The sequence below is a fragment of the Saccopteryx bilineata genome, chromosome 5 (assembly GCF_036850765.1).
Source record: "Saccopteryx bilineata isolate mSacBil1 chromosome 5, mSacBil1_pri_phased_curated, whole genome shotgun sequence".
Lineage (NCBI taxonomy): Eukaryota > Metazoa > Chordata > Mammalia > Chiroptera > Emballonuridae > Saccopteryx > Saccopteryx bilineata.
This window is the reverse complement of record NC_089494.1, coordinates 12157271-12179201: the sequence shown is the minus strand read 5'-3', so window position 1 is coordinate 12179201 and position 21931 is coordinate 12157271. Positions and strand designations below refer to the sequence as shown.

At 39.1% G+C, this 21931-nt stretch overlaps 1 protein-coding gene across 2 annotated transcripts in view; it reads left to right on the top strand.

The window, feature by feature from the left end:
• Nucleotides 1–21931, top strand: part of NYAP2 (neuronal tyrosine-phosphorylated phosphoinositide-3-kinase adaptor 2) — a 242131-nt gene that overhangs the window by 19003 nt on the left and 201197 nt on the right. The window contains exon 1 of one of the 2 annotated variants that reach the window (XM_066281081.1): nt 1885–1960. The exons of the other annotated variant lie outside the window; for it this stretch is intronic. The gene's annotated coding sequence lies outside the window, so the exon portion shown is untranslated. Of the gene's footprint in view, nt 1–1884; nt 1961–21931 lie in introns of those variants that run through there. 2 annotated transcript variants of the gene reach the window in all.

Below are 21931 nucleotides of genomic sequence, written 5' to 3'. Positions count from 1 at the left end.
AGTCAGAAATGAAATTAGATTACTTACAGCTCCTTTAAATATACATGCAATTGTAGATTAGTACGGGTACTTTGAAGTTATTTATATTTGAAGGTTTTAGTATCTTCTTTATTCAAAGAAAAACAAAGGATGACTAAAGTCCACTTGTTAGACCATAGAGAAAATGAGTAAAAAGAAAAATAAAGAACATATTTGTTTTTCCTTTATTAAAACATTGTTACCTAAAAAGTAAATGTTTATGATACCAAAGTTCTGAATGGGTTTATATTTTAAATGATTACCCAAAGACACAATGACACAGAGAGCTCTTATTAGAGACATGGCAACAGTATCATAAATCCTTTTCAGATAATGATGGCTTCTGGAATCATACTCATGATTTGTGGCGAAGACTTCATGGAAATAAAGAATATTTATGAAAGTGCATTTTAGTGAATGATGTAGCCATTCATTGCAGCATATATAGCTACTTTGGTCACAGATAGGTGACATCACTGGGTTTGTTTTAACAGAGGCATGTAGAAAAGTAAAATACCCTATTTGTATATCAAAAGAGATAGTGCAGCCTCATTGCTCAGTTTAAGTGAGAATAGTTAAATGAACCAGCACTTAGAAACACAACTAATTTTAGAAATACTCTGCATCTGGCCCTAGAGTGTTCAGAAATACTCTACAGCTAGCACAGAAATACCGGTTAGCTAATGCTATATAGGAAACAAGCCCCCAAAGCCCTCAACCGTACCTCTATCTGGAATTAAACTCAAATCTGCTGCACGCTTGGGTCTGGCTGAAATGAATCAGCTGATCTGATCTGATGTGAATTTCTGACCTAATTTTGCTGTAGGACTCAGTGCTCGGGCAGAGAAAACAAGGTTAATGTGTTGATAAGGGGGTGAGATTAAACACCAGACAGTATCTTAATCACCCTCTCTAATTTCAGCTTCCTCTTATGTTTGTGATTAATTGCAATCACTTTTCTATTAGTCATTTCTGAAGACCACCGACTGCTTTGCCTGTTTTTATGTTAAAATTGTGCATCTGAATTTTCTTTCTTCAAAACTAAACAAGACATCCACATATTGGAGTACTATTGGTCACAATATCAAACCCAGGGGGCGATTTTTATTCATAGAGCCATATGATTAGAAGAGAAATTTCAATAACTCATCTTGTCCGTCCCTCACTGACTGCTCTTTAGAAAGCCAGAAGCCAAATCTACAAGACTGATCCTAAATGAATTGATTTATTAAAAATGTTCTACTTTTTTTTTTTTTTTTTTCAGTGCTGGTGGGGAAAGTTAATATTAATGAGCATATATCTAAGGACACCACTTACGCTCATAAATATTAACTTTCTCCACGTAGCCTAAGGACATAACGTTTGTTCCTTTTGATGGTTGTGCCATTTCACTTTGTAAGTCAAAGTGAAGTCTGTGTTCTGGCCTCTTGTTCTCAGTCAGGGTCACCACAGTCCTAAGATAATGAATACATATGTTGTTGGCATTCATCTATTTACGTACAAGTCAGATTGCATCTCTAGTTGAAATAGGGGTGGTTTTAGGTTTTCCATTCAGCCACCTGCCAGGACAGATTAGACTAGAGGCCACCTATTTAATGGATCTTTAATGGTTCATGTTAAGGCAACGATCCTTCTCCTTTTCCTTTTCATGTAGCTTTTTGAGAGCTGTTTATACTTTTGGTTGTTTCAACTGTAATTACACCGCGAAATGAAAAACATTGGCTTTTCATTTTAAGGAGCTCCGTGTCTGTTCTATGGCTCAGATGGGCAGATGTTGGCAAGGGGAGGGGCTTTTCAGAGCATAACCCCGTATGGGCTGTCAGTCAGCGTGAGAATTAATCTCTCCTCAAGCTGAGGACGTTGCAGTGAAGAGTAGACCTTCTGAACATCCAAACCTATGGCGATGTGAATGATTGAAAAGAAGCCCCTTGGAAAATGTAAGGTAATATTTCTTTTAGAAGTAGTGTTAAATATTTAGAGATGGTTATTAATGAATTGAGCAATAGTTTTCCATCTAGGGCTGTTTCTTATACTCCTCAGGCTATCAAGGGATATTCTCAATCTTTAACTAAACATGGCTTTTGTAAGATGTTCTTTTAAAAGAAAAACCAATAAGGGACAGGAATTATTATGGAGCAAGGCTATGAGTCAGGAGATTTTTTTATTTAACTGCTCAAAACGCAGTATGGCTTCAGCAACCTGTGTAATGTAACAGATGAAACTGCAAGAACAGAGACCACGCATGCCAATAAAATGCTCCAAGATTTTTGTCAAACTTGCAGGCACCTGAAAAAAAAAATCTTCATTATAAATTGATCGGTCACCTTGAAATTAATTTTAATCTATTGATAAAAGAAAAATCAAGCCCCCTCCCAAAATGAATCTCTGCTCAAAGCACATGCCCCTAGTTAAAAGTTATTTTCAAGAACATTCGTATTTGGAAATGCATGACAGCATATTCGTGGCCATGCTAGAATAGAAATATAACCAGCCTGCCAGGAAGCAAAGAAAAAATATAACTTTTTTTTGAAGAGTACTTTTGATAAGATGTACAAGAAAGATAGATGTTTTAAAAATAAAAAGACCAGCATTTAAAATCCATTACTTTAATTAGCAAATTGCATTTTAGTCTTTGATTTGAGGCTAAGTGTACCACTCAGCACATCCTGATGTTTGAATAAGAAATTAAGTGGCTCAGCAGTGAAGACCAGCATTAGCAAGGAGGCTTCTTAATTTTCTATGAGGCTGAGGTTTATAGGTGTTGCAGAGCTACTTTGTTTCTGTACAAAGGTTTTCATTAAGCACTTAGTGACCGTCTATTACACACCAGGCATTGTCTAGGTGCTTGGGTAAAGCAGTGAACAAAAGAGTAAACAACATTTGCTTGCCTTCAGAGGATTTACAACCTGGCAGGGGTAGGGTGAAGGAGACAGACAATAAACAAAGTATAGAGTCAGTTACAGTGTGATGAGTTCTAAAAGAAAACTCAACTAGGGAATGGGCACCCAGGTTGTGGGGAGGGTGTCATTTTATATATTATAGTAGGCTGGACAAAAGAAAGTCTCATTGAGGACGTGACATTGGAGCAAAAACCTGAAGGAAGTGAGGGAAGAGCCATGTGGATCTCCAGGTGACAGATTTCCAGGAAGAAGAAACATCAGGACAGAGGTCTTAGGTGGGAGTGTTCTTGGCATGTTGGAGGAACTGCCAGGAGGTCATGTGGCTGGAGACAGGAAGTGAGATGAAGATCATTAGAAGATCACGTCAGAAGTCATGAGGTCGGGTCTTGTTAGGTCATAGAGGTGACTGGCTTTCACTCAACTGAGATGAGAGGAGAAGTCAGTGTATGTTTTGAGAGAAAGGATGCCATAATCTGACTTCTGTAAGTAAAAAAAGGATCCTCCTGCTCCATGTGGAGCAGTACGGGCAGCATCAGGGACATCTATTGTGAGGCAATAGAAGCCATCGTGTAGAGGGACAATGATGGCAGGGACCACAGCAGCGTCACTGGATGGGGGAGGTCTGCGGTGGAATGGGAGATACATTTTGAAGGTAGAGTTGACAGAATGTGCCAGTAGATTGGATGGAAAGTGTGAGAGCGAGATGAAAGCACGGCATTCCCAGTAACGGGCGAGAAAGACAGCGGAAAGAGGGCTTGGGTGAGAAAGGTTTTGCACATTGTGAAGTCTGTCTGAGATGGCTACTAGGCTTCCAATGCTTTCTGATTTGTAAGAATTTCATGCTCTGTATTTCCTAATTATGTATGAGAATAAATAATTTTGTAAAAATGTGACACTTTTATAAGACTAAAGGTGACACACACACCTATTTAAGATAGAAGAAAGATCATTTATTTTTATATATACATATTTACCCAGAGGAAGGCAAGTGTGTAGTTGACCAGAGCAAATGAACAATTGCCTGGCAGTCTCTGCCTGTGCACTGAGCTAGTGGAGTCATTGATCTTGACGCTGAGGTCTCCATGACCCACAGTCACAGACACTGTGCAGTTTAGGGCAGAGATAATGGTCTTAGTCCTGTAATCTAAGAAGTAAGATTAAAGGCAGATGGAGGTCTGCAGAGCATGACGTTTTTTAAAAAAGCTATCACCATGTGTAGAGTCAATTATTATTAGCATTGGTAATATTCACTTACAGCCTTTCTGCAATAACAAAGACATCATTTTCTAATTGATGCACATTGGATGCCTATTCTATTCTTGGGTATTCCAATAAACCTGTGGATTGTTACCCAATTAGAAAATGAAAATTGGGAGCAATAGTGTGTGTGTGGCTACAGGGGAGTGTAACTGAGTAGTGGGAGAATCCCAGTGTCAGGACGACAGGTGGGATCAGCTCCTTTCACTTCTTAGCTTTAGTGAGACCCATAAAACATTCCTTAATTCTTAAGGTTCAGTTTATTCATTTGTCAATTATGAATGGTACTTATTTTGTTGTATTAAGAGAAAAAATTATTCAACATGTAAGGCAACCAATGAAATAGCCAACACATTGTAGTTGTTTAGAATAGGTAGCTCAGCCCTGGTCAGTTGGCTCAGTGGTAGAGCATCAGCCCAGCATACGGATGTCCTAGGTTTGATTCCTTGTCAGGGCACACAGGAGAAGTGACCCTTTCCTTCTCTATCCCTTCCCCTCCCCCTTTTCTCTTCTCCTCCCTCAGCCATGGCTCAATTGATTTGAGCACATTGGCCCTGGGTGCTGAGGATGGCTCTGTGGAGACTGTACTTAAAGTGCTAAAAATAGCTCACTTATGAGCATGGCCACGATGGGCAGAGCATCAACCCCAGAAGGGGGTTGCCAGGTGGATCCCAGTTGGGGTGCATGCAGGAGTCTGACTCTCCATTTCCCTTCCTCTCGTATGAAAAAGAAGAAAGAACATATTAAAAAAAAGAATATGTAGCTGCCATTATTATGATACTATTATTGCTTTTATTGTCATTGTTAATGCCTTCTCTTCATCACATAAGTTGGCTACATTAATAATGACATAAAGCACCGTGTCCAAAATGATTCTACCTTCATTTACAGTAGAAACCAACATAGGGAAATAAACAGGATTATTTGCTTGGAGCATTTGCAAATGGCATGAGTACCCAGCCCCGGCGTGTGTATTTGCTACTCTATCATTTGGTTTCATCTTCTCCATGCACACATAATTTTTGTTCTTTCTGCTAAACTAGTTAAAATTGCATGAGGGCTGAGAGAATTTTTGGCATATGAATGGATTCAGAAAGATGCAAAAAATTGGCCGTTTTAGTCTTAATTATTAAACTGCTTTCCAAGAGCACAGAAGCCATCTCTTGTGCATAGTAGGTTTTGAAACATGTGTCAGATGGAATTGCATTAACTCCCTCGGTGTGCTGACATCAAGTCTCCCAAGGGGATAGGAAATGAGCTGGCGTTGCAGGTGATACTTCAAATTCAACTCACTAATGAATTTCCAGATGTTTTCAGGGAACTACCCTGAAAGTTTTCCCTTTTGGCGGATGAGCCACGAAGGTTTTACTCTTTTCATGGCAGTGCATACTTCTTGTGAAAGCACTCTAAGATTTCAGCTAACACTAAACAGAGAAGAAAAGTAATGAATCGTGAAGCTCAAATGACTACTACATATTTCTAAGAGCTAACAATCTAAAATGATTTTTTAAAGAAAGATGCTGTGTGGTTTGACTATTCTTCTGGAAAGCAATGTGTTTTCAACATCGCGCGTGGTGTAAATGCTACTAAAGTTTCAGCTTTGTATTGGTTGGAGGGTGATGGGGAAGGCTGGGCCCACGGTAGCCTCTAACGGCCTTTTGCACGGGGAAGAGTGCTTTTCTCTTGCACACTACTTGATGTGATCATTGTAACTGACCTAGCCGGCTCTGTTTCCAAAGGGAACCAGAATTGCATGGAGAATCTTGAGTCTTTAAGAATTTTCGTGGAGTGATCCTTAATCTCCAAGAATGCTTACGTTAGATTGTCACATGAACTTTAAAAATTGCTCGAGTGTGTTTAATAATAGCCACTAAAATAATATTTGTGGTAGAGATAAATGACCGAACAAGACGGAAAAGCACTTGTCATAGCATAGGTCATTTTTAAGGAAACATTCTTTCAGAAGCTAATATTTTATGTTATTTGGGTTATATATGATCTTTTGTGCTTTACAAAAACATTAACAGTCATGGAGAAATTTAAAAAAACAAGTGAATGAGGAAATATCCTTATTGTGATCTGAGTACATAGGGACTCTTCTCCCAAAAGAAGGGTCATGACGTCATTTTTATTTCCTCCCCTTCCCAGGTATAAAGTTAGAGGCTAGGGAGCGTTTGATCAGGGTGTGACTAGAATCTGAAATAATTTACCCTTATGTTACTTTTAAAGTGTTTTAGAAAAACACTCATTGTGATTAACGTACATTATTCTCTTTTGCCTACTGGCCTCTAGCTAATAAAACAAAGGGTTAAAAGAATAATAACTTGTGACTTTTCTCTGGATATGTGCTGCTCCCTGTTTGAAGCCCCCAAACCTTAGCAACACCCAACACTTAGGAGATCAATAGAGATAATATATCTCATTTAGAAGAAAAAAAAACCATATTATTCAGAATCCCTGTTAGGACAGACACATTCATTCATTTCTAGAAATTAATTCTTTCAAGTATCAAATTTTATTCTTAGATTCTTTCTCTTTTTTTTCATACAATTATACTTTTACTTCTTAAAAACTGAGGATTTCAATTTCTTTTCTTAGTTCCTACCTTCTGTGTTACTCTTCAATTTCAAGCTGGTGTGTGTATGTGTGTGCGTGCTCTGTTCAGCTTGTGCACAATTATTTTAAAAGCCTAGCTATTTCAAATGAAAATAGAGGAGAGAAACACATTTTCAAAACGCGGTACATGGTTCAACAGATTAAATGGAATGAAGAGAGATGGAGAGGGGACAGAGAAAGACTGCCCAGTAAAAGCCCTTTTAGCAAATCATACTGAATCTCATTAATAAAGACTCTGTCCGCTAAAGCTGCCTCATCAATCTGCCGTGTGCATTAGTGATGTCTAGCCCAATTCCGGTAAATAAATTGTGCCCTAAGTGTTGGTCGGCTGCCACTCAAATCACAATACCAATAATACATGCCATGCTGAATTCCCCTTAACTCGGGAGGAATTTTTTTCACAAGGTTAGACTGGACTGAACAGGTGAAGGGGAGGAATGACGTCTGTCCGAATGAATACCACCGCCGCTGCAGAAAAAAACGCAGATAATTGGAGAGATAAGCAATAGCCACGGACACTGCAAACCAATCTACCAAAAATAAACTGGAAGGAAGTAATCCAGCTAAGCATCACCGCCTAATGTGTCAGCTAAAAAAATACAACCGGAGAAGTGTAGTCAATACAGAGCTGGCAAAGGCCAATGAGAGCATTGCTGTAGTGTATGGATCTCCATCACAGAGAGCAGGCCCAGGACAAGGCAGATAAAAGTCAACGGGAAACAGACTAACTAAATACTTCCGTGCATATTTTCATTACAGCGTCTTAATTTGGTTTCTACCCGTGAACAATTCTATTTAGTGATGGATACCATGACTAATACTCTTCCCCATGGCTAGCTGTCAGAAGCATTCATTATTACAAACAGATCCTTTGTAAAGTCACAATACAATATGCTCTTGTGAAAGGCTGGGCTTTGAGTCAGCACCGGGTGATTTTTCTCAGGAAGTCCGTGGGTTTCCTATATGACCCTAACATAAAAGCCCCTACTTTTGAACCGGTCGTGGAAGGGAAAGAGCTCTGTCATATGTACCCTGATTTATTAATGTCACTCCATTAAAATTAATACAAATTTATATATAAAAAAAAGTCTCCCAGGAGGTAATGTGCCTGAAAGAGGGCATTTTGAAATGAGGCGGAGACACTGAGCCGGTGCTGCGCTGTGATTGCGTTAGAGGGGAGGAAGGAAAGATTAGGACGGTATTGGGCTCTAGGAAGGAATGCTGCTTTGGGTTTATCCTTAATGCAGTGACCCTATCTGCCCAAACCTTTCCATTTCAATGTGGCTTAGAGTTCCAAAAAGAAGTCAGTTTAAAGGTGTCAACACAGTCCCCTGGGGATGTTGCCATCAACTAGAACCTCTATCTTAAATTTGGCACAATTGCCAATCTTGGTGTGAGACAGACTGTGATCTAGTTAACATGAAAACAGAATGACCTCTGTCACCCCGGAGTTGAATGAGAGCTTAGTTCAGGCTGGATGACACGTATGAACTGTTGGCGGAATAGTAACCTGGGGACAGAATGAAAAGGCCCCAGTGAACTTGTGGATGAGTGGACAGTTCCTTTAGATCCTGGTCTGATCTTCCTCTAGGCAAGTGTATGCATGTGTAGTTTTCAAAGAGGTGCTTTCATCATGCTTGCATGTTATGTTACCCTGGTCACACAGGTCAAACCCTGTTTGAATGAATAGGGTCAGAACAACCCACCTGCTGCAGTAAGACTAGCTTGTGTGCCAACTTGGAGTTAGTTCCTGTGAGTTTCTGAGAAGGGCGCAACGATTCCTGGCAAGGAGGAGCAGTGTGTAGTGGAAACGCTCACCACTTTCAACTCCGGGAGCAGTCAGTTTAGTTACTAAAAACCTCACCCTTTTACTACACATGAATCAGTAAGGTATTTTTATACAGTTGTCTCAGGTGAACGTTCTGAGACAATACGGTTTCTAAGATACTTGATGACACGCGATGTCGTGCGTTGCAGATCCGACGTGATGTACTTCAAAGTCAACGTCTTGTTTCATTTTGGTTCACATTCGTGTCTGAACTTTAGAGAAAAGGGGAGTGGGCCTCACTCCTTTCAGAGTCGTGAAAATAGATTGGGGAAAAAGGTACCATAGAGATGGTTATTTTGTAATAAAAAATGATAGTGAGACAAAGAATTCAAGTTCTCATCAAATCACTTTTCTCAGGTATCAAGTACTTCATTTTAATCAAACCTCCCTTTTGCACATGTTCTGTGAGTGTTCTCTGGTCTCAATTTGTATTATTGAAACCCGATTATCATCTCTGAGTAAAGCACATGCCCTCTTACATAACACATCCTACCCTCCGGAGTTATGCTTTATCATTATTTTGTCGAGGTCATAGAATAAATATAAAATAAGACCACAAAAGAGGGAAATTATAATTTGAGGGAATTGTAAAGCCCTTGGGGCTGCCTTCTGTATTGAAGACTGGTAAATATAAGTAAGTGCAGTGACTACCAAGGCACTTATGAAATTTCAATGGGAGATATTTCAATGTGGTCAGGACATACTCCTCCGAAAACCAAAGCATTAAATGGCAATAAATTAGATATAAAGTAAAGAGAAACGTGGAAAGGGAGAGTAGAGATCAAAAAAATTTTAGCCAGGTCACTAACATACCAGGCTTTATCCCCTTGCTATCCAGTCTCTGAATTGATACATTAGCTGGCAAATTCTTGTTAGGAGAAATAATGAAAGAACCCTTGCAGTTTTACAAAGTAAGCCAAAGTAGGCACCTGGTAAATTCATGCCTATGGAGTGGCCGTGTCCTCTCCCACTGTGGAGTCAACGAGGACTAGCTCTAATGCAACTACAGGATAAGGGAGCACTTGTATTCATATGAAAGGTACAGCCCATTGCATGTTTGTGTGTGTGTGTTTGTGGGTGTGTGTGTGTGTGTGTTTCACCCACTGATAGATTACATACAGAGCGTTTCTCACCAGGGATTTATCCAAGTGAGGGCACTGTCGTTATTAAATTGAGGTCTCATGTTAGAGGCCATTAAGCAAATTATTTAGTGCATTCTGATTTAGAAGGCAAGGGCACAATACAGTGTTTTATAACAGGTTAATTTCATGCTGCAATTAAATTCTTGACATACACTTGGAATGGGAAACTTAATGTTAAGGAGAAAATTAAAGAGGGTTTTTTATGGTCATAGTTCTGTTTGAAAATGGACTTTTTAACAGAGGCCTAACATGCTTAAGAACTTCCATCTTCTGCCCTGTGGCGGGGTGAAAACTACCTGTTGTGTGAGGAATAAGCCAAGCAAGAAACAAACGTTTTGCTTCACATTTTATAATACAACCAGTAAGAGTTGTATTATAACAGATTTCAGCAAACACTTCAATGAAGATAATTTCATAACAAATCTTTTTTAAATAATGATAGTGAGCTGAGTCAGCATTGAGGTATATCAGTGTTTAATTTTTAGTTTGATGACTGGTTTTGGAGAAACAGGAATAATGAGTAAGCATGTGTTTGTGTGTGTGTGTGTGTGTGTGTGTGTGTGTGTAAAAGAGAGAGGGAGGAATACTGATGTCTAAATTCAAGTTCAAATTTGTTAAAGTAGGTAACATTCAGAGCAAAAGTTAAACCGTGGTTTGTGAGGAATAAATTCTTACTAACTGAAATCAAAAGAAAATGGTAATGATCCCTGGAGAATTAGTTTCCTATCGAGTGACCTCTTTTTTCCTATTTCTTTAGTTGCTTTGCAGAGATTGAGTATTTTCACCTGCACCTGTAGTAGAGGAGAGCAAGTCATTTCGCCAGCTTCAGACTTCCTCCCAGGACATGGTTTGTCTTCAAGGCTTTCTGGCTGTGTAGCCAGGAACAAATTATTTAAACTCTCTGGGCCATGGTTTTCCCCATGATCAAGTAGGGGTGATAATAACAGTACCTACAGCTTGAGATGTTATGGGAAATCGATGGCCTCAGGCCTGTAGAGAATTTTACACAGAACTTGTAGCAAGTGCTTAGTGAGTACTAACTTCTGGTCACTGAACTACACCATGGGGTCAGGGCCTTTGTTTTGTTCACTAAGCACCGAGAATAACAGATACCCAATAAGTGTATTTGCTTCATGTAGTGAATAACTGATTGATATTATAAGACCTTATTTATGAATTAATAAGAAGTTAGTAAGATGACATCATTATAGGGGACACTAATTTAACCCACGCCTTGTGAATATATCTCCTTTGATATAACCAATATCATAAATCACAAATGCATAAAAATCATTCTTTTGCTTTGCATATTGCTTCACTCTTTAGAAGACAAATGAAGAGACAACAATTAATATTAGTCCACTTTGCCTTACTGTGTATGACTTATTAAACCTATTCCTGATAACAGGTTAGAGAACAGTATTTTGTTGTTAGGCGATATAAACAGTAAAATGATTGTGAATTGAAGAGTGTCAGTGGGCTGTAACAAACTCCCATTTTATAATTTTCCTCACATTTAAATTAATACGTAAACTCAGCCAGTAGGAAAGTGGGTTCTCTGAAGTTATATAGCAAATTGCTGCTGAATTTAGAAAGAAATACAAGACTAGTTTCCTGGTATAACTGACCTAAAAATGATCTCATTTAGTTTAGATTTTTGTTGGACACAACAAACAGTTGGGTAGGAAAATGGGGTATGTTTGCATAAAAGAAATGGAAAGTTTAAAACTCACGAAAGATCTCTGGACAAAAAAAAAATGCCTCCACAAAAGTCCCAGTAGATGAAGGAATGGTAAGGGACCTCCAGATTGACCACTTTTTCAGTGTTACCCAGATAATCACCATGCATTATTTAATGCCTGGAGAATTGGTAACAAATGGGCCATTATTTTTTGTGCAATAGCAGGTGACACAAATAATGGCACTTCATTAAACTGTGTACTTTTAATCAAATGTATTTATCCTCAGAGTATCTCAGTTTCCTTATTTATAAAATTCACAAACACGTGTGCACTTTGTCAGAGGGTAATGAGGTTTAATAGAAAATTACAGCTGCTGGATGAGCAGCTTCTCTCCAGCCAGAGAATATGTGAGGTTGGTTCTTCTGTAAGTTTAGCATCTGCTCATGCCTGTGGATTTCCCACCCATTTGTGATCCTGGGTTTTGGACAAGTCCCTCAGGTTTCTTCAAGATTTAGCCTAAGCAGTATCTGTCTAAAACCTTCTCTGGTCTTCTTCACAGACATTATTGATTGTTCTATTTTATTTGCTCTCATAATACTCTTTATAATTCCATTCTGATCTATATATATATATATATATAGTGCATCTTCTGCAATCATTTTCATATGTAAAATTAACCCAATAATTTCCAGACCCCGGCACAGAGTCTCATTCAAAAGAATGAGAGTTTAACAACTCAAAATTTTTATAAAGTGATGCAGATCTTTGCTGGAGTCTCTCAAAGGATAAGCAAGGGTCTTTACATTTAGAAAACCCAATCCAATGACTCTCTGCCCCGTCTATAAATTTCTAACGGTTCCCACACCAGGCACTGCAGGCTCTCCCTTCCCCTCCCCTCTCTGGGAAGTACCTTCATTGTGTATATCAAGGTAACTTTTCTGGCTTTGACAGGTTGACTGAGATGCAAGAGAGGTTGATTTTCTACCCCTTCAATGTTTGTGTAACAACCTGAACTCTGTGCAGCTGAGCAGATCCCTGGGCTGGCTCAGCAACACAGTGTTCCTCTGCTTTGGGAAGTGAAGAAGAGAATGACATTCATAGTCATTTATAAAGTAAAACCTTCCTTTTTGTCCCAATCATAGCTGGCTATTCCTCTCTCTTTACTGTTAGATTGAGTTCCTTCTCAATATAGGTAGAAAGCCGGAGTTTGGAAAAGTGGTGCGACTTGGAGTTCTGAACATTATTTCACAGCGCTGCTTTTAAAGAACTTCTCCCTCTTCCTGAACTTACCTACCCAAGTACCTTTGAGTCCACAGGTCAGCAAACATTTTTAAACAGTGATTATTTTAGATTCTGCCGACCATAACGTTTTTGTGGCAACTACTTAACCCTGCTGTGGTGGTGGCAAAGCACCCTCGACAACCGAAACCAATGACCAGGACAAGTGTCCAATGAACTTTATTTACAGAAACAGGCAGAGGGCCAGATTTGGCCTGTGGGCCACAGTTGTCCAAACCCTGTTAGTCTATCTGTTGATTTTGTCAACCTAATTGTCACCATCCAGGCCAATTCTTCTAAAGGAAATTTTACTGGTAGTCTGTCCTCCCTGACTATGTATTAATAACTTGGGAAAGCATTAGGAAGGAAGTTGAGCTTTAGAACATTACTTACTGTGGAGTATTGCAACTGGACTATTGATCCAGATGTAAAAGAAACCTTCATAGAACTTTGGGGGGATTTTTGAAGTTCTAGCATAGCTAGTTTTCAAGACTATGCATAATGCAAGAAAAAAAATAATGTAAGTAATACAGAGATCACAAGAGCAGTTACCATTGATTCAATGTTTATTTCATACTAGATACTATCCATTTATTGCATGCTATGTCTATTTAATCCAGATATTTCCACGAAGTAGAGTCTACTGTTGGGTCCATGTCACAGATAGAGAACTAGAGTCTTAGAGATTTCAAGAAGTTTTTCAAGATCACACAGTGAGTGGCAGAGGTCAGGAGAATTTGATTCCAAATAACAATTCTGAAACCGAAGAGAATAAGGAGAGAGAAATAAAGCCTTACTTTGGGGGTGGGATTAGGGGATGAGAACCAGCCTGCCCATCAGTTCCTTCTCCCTGAGTCAAGGAGATCTAGTCGGGCGCCGGGGCAGCTTCAGCAGCATTTTAAATTAATAATTGAAATGCTCAGCTTCTCTTCCCATTGGACATTCTGAGCACCCAGAAAGCAACACAAAGGCTACAAACCCATGATCTAGTTCTCGGGGAAGCTATTATCGCAAATCCATAATGATATATATATTTAAATGTTCATAAAGTTTCAACACACCTGGAATTTCTTGCAATGTCTGTGATATTTTAAAGAACAACAAAAAAGAATCTTTTTTTAAAAAAATATTCAGGTAGCTTAAAGCTCTTCTATAAATATAAGCGTCAACATGGTGAATGATGAAACAATGAAATTATGGTTCACCTATGTTTTTTAATCATGTGCTGATAATCCATTGAGTATTTTAAGATAAATTCCACATTTGAGAAAAAAACTAATAAATGAAGGTAACACATTTGCTTATAGAATCTAACATAAGTGCTGAATGTTTAACTAAAGCCCGGAAACTTCTTTTTTTTTCCTGTGATTTTCTTATAGTATCAATTTGAATTCTGGTGCATCTATGCTAGAGTGGCATATATGAGGAAAAAAAATCCTCAGTTGCACACTATGTACTTACCATGGCAACCCAGCATCACATGGTGCACATGCTAGTCTGGAGCAAAGTGCTTCACGGGCTCTTAAGCAGACGCACACCAGCCTCCCAGCCATGTGACTGCCTACAGTCAGCTGCCTTTGCCAAGGAAATGTGTCAGCACAAACTGATAAACTTCAGGTTATTCTGACTCCGGCAGTTCTCTGCTTTGTTTAGATGGGCTCACTCATCTTCTCCCCTCCTTCTCTGCCTCCTACCTTCCTGCCCTCTCTTCCTCACTTCTCAGTAGTTCAAGATTTACTCATCATATTAGATCTTCTCAAAATAATCCTTTCTGTTGAAATCTCCATGACTGTAAAAAAAAAAAATGTTTTGCAACATTTAAGATTTTATTAATTTGCCCTTCAGTGTCTAAGAATACGAATAGCATGCAGGCTTCGCAAAGACTGACAAAAATATCGTAAATGTCTACAGCATAAATGATTGAAATTTGCACAAATTATATAGAATCTCTTCTTCAATTTATTTGTTTAGCCATTATTTTAATAGGATCAAAGTTATCTAGTATGTAAAAAGTAGTTTATGCATTTGACTGAATCAAAACCAAAGGTAAATATAGACACAAGTAGGAAAACAAAGCTAACAAAACAAAGTTTTTAGACCATGTTATGTGTATTAATTCCATCTCCTGAAAAGTGATGAAAAATACAATGGCCCTGTCTTTTTCAGAAGTAATTTCCAATCCCAGAGTAGAGTTTGAATTGCTTGGATTAAACACAGCGTGGTTGAATGTTTTCCATATGCTATTGCTATAGCAGAATCAAACCACACAAGCACTCGGTAGACTCTTTACTCTGCCTCTCTAGCTCAGCTTCAAGATTTTACAAACAGACAATTCCCAAGATCCTATGTAAGGTAATTAATGAATCTTGAGATTTGTGGTAAAGCTTTTGAACTTAAAGGGAATCCATTTTCAATACAATGCCAGTCAGTCAGACACCAATGCTATTTCCCAAGTAATCACGTTTATGTGCAAATGTTTTTAATTAACAGCCATTGGATAATTGCCTGACTCAAAACTCTCTCTTTCCCTCTCTCTTCACCCTCCCCCACATGCATGCGCGCCAACCCCCCTTAAATGAGCTTGTTTGCTTGAAACAGTTTTGGAAATGATCCAGAACAAAATATCATTAGCATGTTCCTGGAACTCATTTGCAAATGCATTTATGCATTAAGAAACCCACTTATAAGACAAGCAGGACCATGTTGTATCTACTGTGAACACAAGAAGGTTGTGGAGCTGAACGAAGGAATGGCTGACCAAAATGTTCCCAGAGCTAGCAAATCTGATGTTTATAAAAAATGGAATCAACTGTGAAACAATAATAAACAATGTTTCTAAGATATATATTATGAATCTATATGTGTGTGTGTGTGTGTGTGTGTGGCCATAGAATTTACAATAATGATAATTTTAAAGATCTTCTCTGCAGAGGCTGATCATTGATCTTACATGTGTTACACATTATCTGTTTGGATTTGGTCAATAGAAAAAAGTTAACATCAAGCCAGTTTGGTACCTATATTAAGATATCCACGTGTTTATGTCTTTGTCCATATATAGTAGTTATTTTCTCTACCAGACCTTTTTTTTTTTGAGGGGGGAGAGCAGAAGCTGGCTCTGTTTCAGTCCTGCATCTTGCAAAATCTTACATAGGATACCAGTTCAACTTTTGTTACCAAGGACAAAATAACGTTGACTTAAGTAAGGTAAAAGACTCCCTCTCTTACAGTCCAAGCAGAAACTTCCAGGGTTGAAGTGACATCGCCACCATGTTTGGAACTAGATTCTTTCGTGGTTTTGTTTTTTTGTTCCTCTATCTTCTCCATGTGTGTTCCCTCTTGTGATCTATGATCCATCTCTGCTTCGACTACTCCTACCATATCTGCAATTTAGCCACCAGGTAAGGAGAAGGGGAGCCAGGTTTCTTTATCTCAAGACTTGACCCAAAATTGCAGACTTTCTTTATACTCATAACTCAGGAGCCATTGACCTCGTCCCATGACCACACCTAGCCACAAAGGACATTGGGAAATGTAGTTTTGAGCTGGGCAAGGAAATGGGTTTTGATGGAGCACCTTGATATGTCTACCACTGTCATTTTTTAAGGAAGAGATATACACACTGCTTAGGACATACAAGCTTCTCAAGGCCTAAAGATATTTGAAAATGAAGCAAGTTTATTGGCTCCAAAATACTAAAATACAAAACATAACTTAATGAATATCTATCTAGTAACATAACTATAATATGTAATTTGACAAAATAATTTATTTAGCTCAGTATTTATAAAAAGCCATTTCTTTTGAAAACAATATTTACACTGGATTTTCTTCCATGGCCAAAATCCTTAAATATGCAAATTTGTTGAAAAATTGTAATTCATGACAAATTAAACAAGAAATGTATAGCTAAATGTTTTAAAGGACAAATTTAAAACTACTTAAAACTTTGCAGCCAATATCATATTAAATAACATGATGTGTATACATTTCAGTTTGTTCCATAAAGTCACGTTAGAAAGTCCGATAACTAAGTGAACTAATATATTTATTTAAATGATCCTGAATAAATGATTTAAAAAATTGTTACAATCAAATGTTTTCAGTGATGAAATGTCAGCTGCTTCATTAAGCTGTATTTTGCAGAGACAGTTTTATTGGGAGGTAGAGCTGACTGTGAGTAGAATGAATGGGAATGACATGCATCTCTATAATTATCAAACATGGGCCAATATATTTTAATAAAAAGATGACTATCATCCAACTGCCTGTGAGTTCCTCCCGCTCAGTGATAAGGGAGGGTTGGTGTGAATACCGGAGGGAAGTGCTTTGTGTTCCCTTTAGAAGAATTAGGGAGAACAGGGCAAGGGGCTTTCTTCCATGATGGGAAGGACTCTGAGGAAAGACCACTGAGTACCCAGTGAGGACGCTGCAGGGGGTGAGCTCGGGAGCAGCTTGAGTGGCCTCAGGGACAGTGGCCTCAGGGACAGCGGCCACTCCGCCCTCTGCTACAACAGCTTTCCAGAGGGCTTGAAAGCTGCTTCGGAATTTCTAGCGGCCAACAGCCACGGCAGCACTGGTTTTAACATGCAAAAATTAGGGAAATAAACCCGCTTTTTTCGTAGAACTCTAGCAGAACTTTGAGTATTTGGGGGTAGGAGGAAGCTATTGTTTGAATTAGAAAGTGTGATAAGCAATGAAAGAAAGACATTTGAGGGGGAAATGCTGTAGGTTGCCATGATGGGAGCAGCAGTTCCGCTACTTTGAAAATGTTCATGCACTCATCTGATTCTGACGGATTGTCTCTTCTGCACCTGCATTAATAATAGGTGTCACAATGTATAACAAGAACTCGGAGGTGCTCTCTTCAACCAGCTAGCATTTCCTCATAATGAATTTTCTCTGTGAACTTTCTGCTCTGAGTATACCATGTTAATTTATAAGAGAGAACTATATGAATAAGCACCATTGTTGTAGATGGTTCAAGGTTATATATTATAATTTAGCATATTTGATATGTTTCTTTCAATAAATCAAAACGCTTCTATGTGTGTGCATGACATACACATACATACAGAAAATTGATACTAGGATGATGAAAAAGCAACGTGAGACCCTTCAGATATGATCAGACTTGCTTATCTGTGCCAGACATCAACGCTGAATCAATCCCTGCGTTGGGTGGAACACTATTGTTCTCAACAGCTGTTGTACAACTGGACGCAGGGCTCCCGCCACAAGCCTGAGAAGTGTTGTCCTGGGATAAGGAAAGGTTATTTTATCTCATGAGATTGTTCTTCCTGCATCCTGACCCCATATATGTGTCTTGTTCATTAGCCTTTTATATATGGGATTTTTTTTCTTTGTTTTTACTTTTTGGTGGGCATTTCTCCTCTAAATTTACAGCCCAGAGATGTGCTCTTTACCATCAAAGAGCTACAGTAATCAAAGAAGTGTTGAAAGTAAAGTAAGAAAAAGTATAATTCAATGACTGTGTCTTTTTATTTTATTCTATCTATCCAGCAGTAAAAGATGAAGTCAGGAGGGGGAGGGGACCTATGTAAAGAGATGAAAAACAATCACTCCACTGAAACTCAAATGCAATTGATGGTGAATTCAAATGGAGACTTCTGAGAGTCAAACGATGTGTTACATATTAGCTAAAGTCTTCAAAAATAGCTGTCAATGTGGAGGTTTAATTGGCTTAATTTTTAAATTCAACTTGACTGGATAAATAGCCAAATCTCAAATCTCCTTATGGGTCACAGCTACAATCTGCTTCTTGATCTAGTTTTCTTTCAGAAGAATAAGTGGTCTATCATTACTAATAATTAAAATGTTTAAGAATTTTCTACATGTTGATATTGCCTTTAATCATTAATTTTCCTGTGAAGTATCCACTTCAGTAACTTAAAAGGATGAATTTATATTATAACAGTTACCTTTCTTGGCTTTGTTTCTCAGTCATACTTATGCACACGTGTACAAACACAAGCGCGTCCCCACACTCATTCAGTTATTAAACATATATTTGTTATAGGGCCATATGCCACAGTGGTAGAGAGCTCGGGCCCCAGAAACAGCTGGATTTAGCTTTTGGTCCCATCACTCACTCTGTTTGAGCTGCAGCTTGCTAATTTGTAAAAGAGAGATAGCGATCCTTCCTCCCTCAGGGGGTGGTTACAGGAAAGCAGTGAGGGGATGCATGCCATGTGCCAGATATTAAGTACTAATAAATGTAAGGTATAATTACTTCTCAATCACCAGCGAGGTGCCAGGCGCTGTGTCTTGAAATTGTGTTGTGGATTTCTTACTAGCCACCCTGTCTCCAGCTCCAACACCTCACGTTTAGTCAATTTAACATCAGATGGCCAGATTAATTGGTCAGCTCCGGCTCTCCTTCCTGACATTTTCTGTGGGTTCCTTTTGCCTATAAAATAAAAGACAAAGGATCCATAATCCGACATTCAGAACATATCAGTTTGTCAGGGTGGCCGTAACAGAGTCCGCAAACTTAAGCAGCAGACACGTATTGTCTCAGTGTTCCCTGTTGGCCAGAAGGCTGACTGACATCAGGGGGCTAATACGGTGGTTGGTTCTTTCTGAGGGCTGTGAGGAGGAGCCCGAGGCGAGCTGGCAATGTTTGCTTTCTTACCTTGTGATGCCTCCTGGCCAGCTCTGGCTCATGCATGTGCGCATGCGCTCTCTGTGGGTGTGTCTGGGCCCACTTTTCCCCTTTTTGTGGGGACTCTAGTCATATTGGATTAGGCACTGCCCTACTCTAGTATGATCTCATGTTGACTAATTACATCTGCAATAATTTTATTTCCAAAGAAGGTCACATTCTGTGGCATTGGGAGTCAGGACTACAACATAAGACTTTTTTTTTGGGGGGGTAGTAGTGGTGGTGGGTGGGGGAGCGACAGTTTAACTCGTAGCATAAAACATGTCATAACCTGGTGCAAACCCAACTCTCTTACTTAATTCTGACTGTTTCCCTCCCCAATGTAAATAAAACAAAACTGAACCAAAAAGAAAAGAAAAGCTTGCTGCTACTTTGCCTGTTTGAAGCACTAACGATGCCTGAGTTTCCTTTTCCGACTTCTCAGTTCTCAGATCCAAGTCTACTTGCTTCATCTGTCAACTTTGTCTTTTTCCCCACTCCCACTGTGACCCCCATGCCATCCCTGCTTAAAAGACTTCTCTGAACTTCTGCCGTTATCAGAGTCTCCTTCCCCCACCCGGGGTCTGGTGTGGGGCTGAGAGAGCAGATACCCACGGGCAACAGATGGCGTGACTAACCACAGAAACTACCCGAAGAATTAGAATGGGTTCCGCAAAGGGAGAGAAGAGCTGAACTATGACACAGAAAATAGAATTCAGCAGGCTGTGGGCACACAAGGAATATAAATTAGAAGAATCTTGTTATTTGGTGCCTAGTTTCTAAAACCAAGCATCTGTGACTTCTGAAAAGGTGGTACGCTGGGATACAGCCTGGTCACTCCCTGTCTTCCTCCAACGTCACTGGGAATGGCTTAATGGCAATAATAAAGCTGTTTGTTGATGGAGGACTCAGTATGTGACAGGTATAAAGGGAATTTCGTGGTCCTTCATGTCCTAATCATCTAAAGATAAGAGCTGGTGTAAAAATATGAGTATGACTGTATTTTGAGATAGGTTTAGGAGCTAAACAGTGACCAGGTCACCCCTAGGAGAAACCATTGTATCTGGCTCCAGTAGTTGGTGCTGCTCGGCTCTCAACGCTGAGAACAGACGGCAAGTAGATCACCCTTTGTCCTGTCATCTCACTAAACAGAGAAAAGTGATACTGCATGATGGGTAGTTCTTTGGATTTCCCTTAGAAAAGAAAGAAACTTTTCTACCGTGCTAAGTACTATAATCAACATATCTGCAAGTCTAAATGAGGCCTTCTTCGCTGGACTTCGTGCTTCACATACATCATCAGATTTAATCACCTTGCAGATGGGGCTTAGAGAGGTTAAGTAAAGAATTTAATACCCAAGAGCTAAGATGATTTAGAAAGCACATCAAACCTGGACCTGTCTTACTCCAAAGTCTGCTTTTAACCATCATCTCAGCGCTCTCTCTATAATAATTTATGGATGAGGATATTAATTCAAATGCAGATGAAATGATGGTATTGATTTCTCTCCCTGAACTACTGTAGAACATACATATAGTTGAAATTCAGCAGCTTAGAATACGATTGATCTTTTGCTATTTCATGTGTACTTGAGTATGTTTTTTTTGTTTTGTTTTGGGTTTTTTTTTACAGAGACAGAGAGAGGGATAGATAGGGACAGACAGGAATGAAGAGAGATGAGAAGCATCAATCATTAGTTTTTCATTGCGACACCTTAGTTGTTCATTGATTGCTTTCTCATATGTGCCTTGACCGTAGGGCTACAGCAGACTGAGTAACTCCTTGCTCAAGCCAGCGACCTTAAGCAAAGCTGGTGAGCTTTGCTCAAACCAGATGAGCCCGCGCTCAAGCTGGCGACCTCGGGGTCTCGAACCTGGGTCCTCCGCATCCCAGTCCGACACTCTATCCACTGTGCCACCACCTGGTCAGGCACATATGTTCTTAATAGTAAGTTTATCTTCTATTTTAGTTTATGCTTTTTGGAACATTTACTCTTCCCAGCTCAGTACTGAGTACCTAGTAGGTGTGCCAAAATGACATTAGTTGGTTCTTACTGGGCATAGGTGAGTTTTTTTGGGTACCACCTTAAGTAATGCCTTAAGTGTAAATCTAGGTATAATTATGGAGCTATGGCAGTGGTTTAAGAACCTGCCACAGGACAAAAGATTCCGGTGAAAGCCTTGGCTTTATCAAAGATGGACACATGTGCCCATTCTTCACAGTGCACTGCCTCTGCCATGACATCACTGGAACAGGCTCACCCACCCTGCTCTAGACTGAGAATTCAAAGACTTTATTTGGCAAGTACTGCAAAATCATTGACAAATGCCCAATGCTCTTATATAGGCTTTTGCATTGATTTTATTTCTAGAGATAAATGTATCAAGATGTTTCATTAGATAATAACTCATGCCACACATAACATCTTTCCCAACTTCTAAGTAAAGGAATTAAGCATTAAAAATGGCAGGGATCTTTTAAATGTTGTCATGATAAGTCCAAGGATAAAAAAGAAAGACAATCTAAATGATTTGTTCACAAATCTA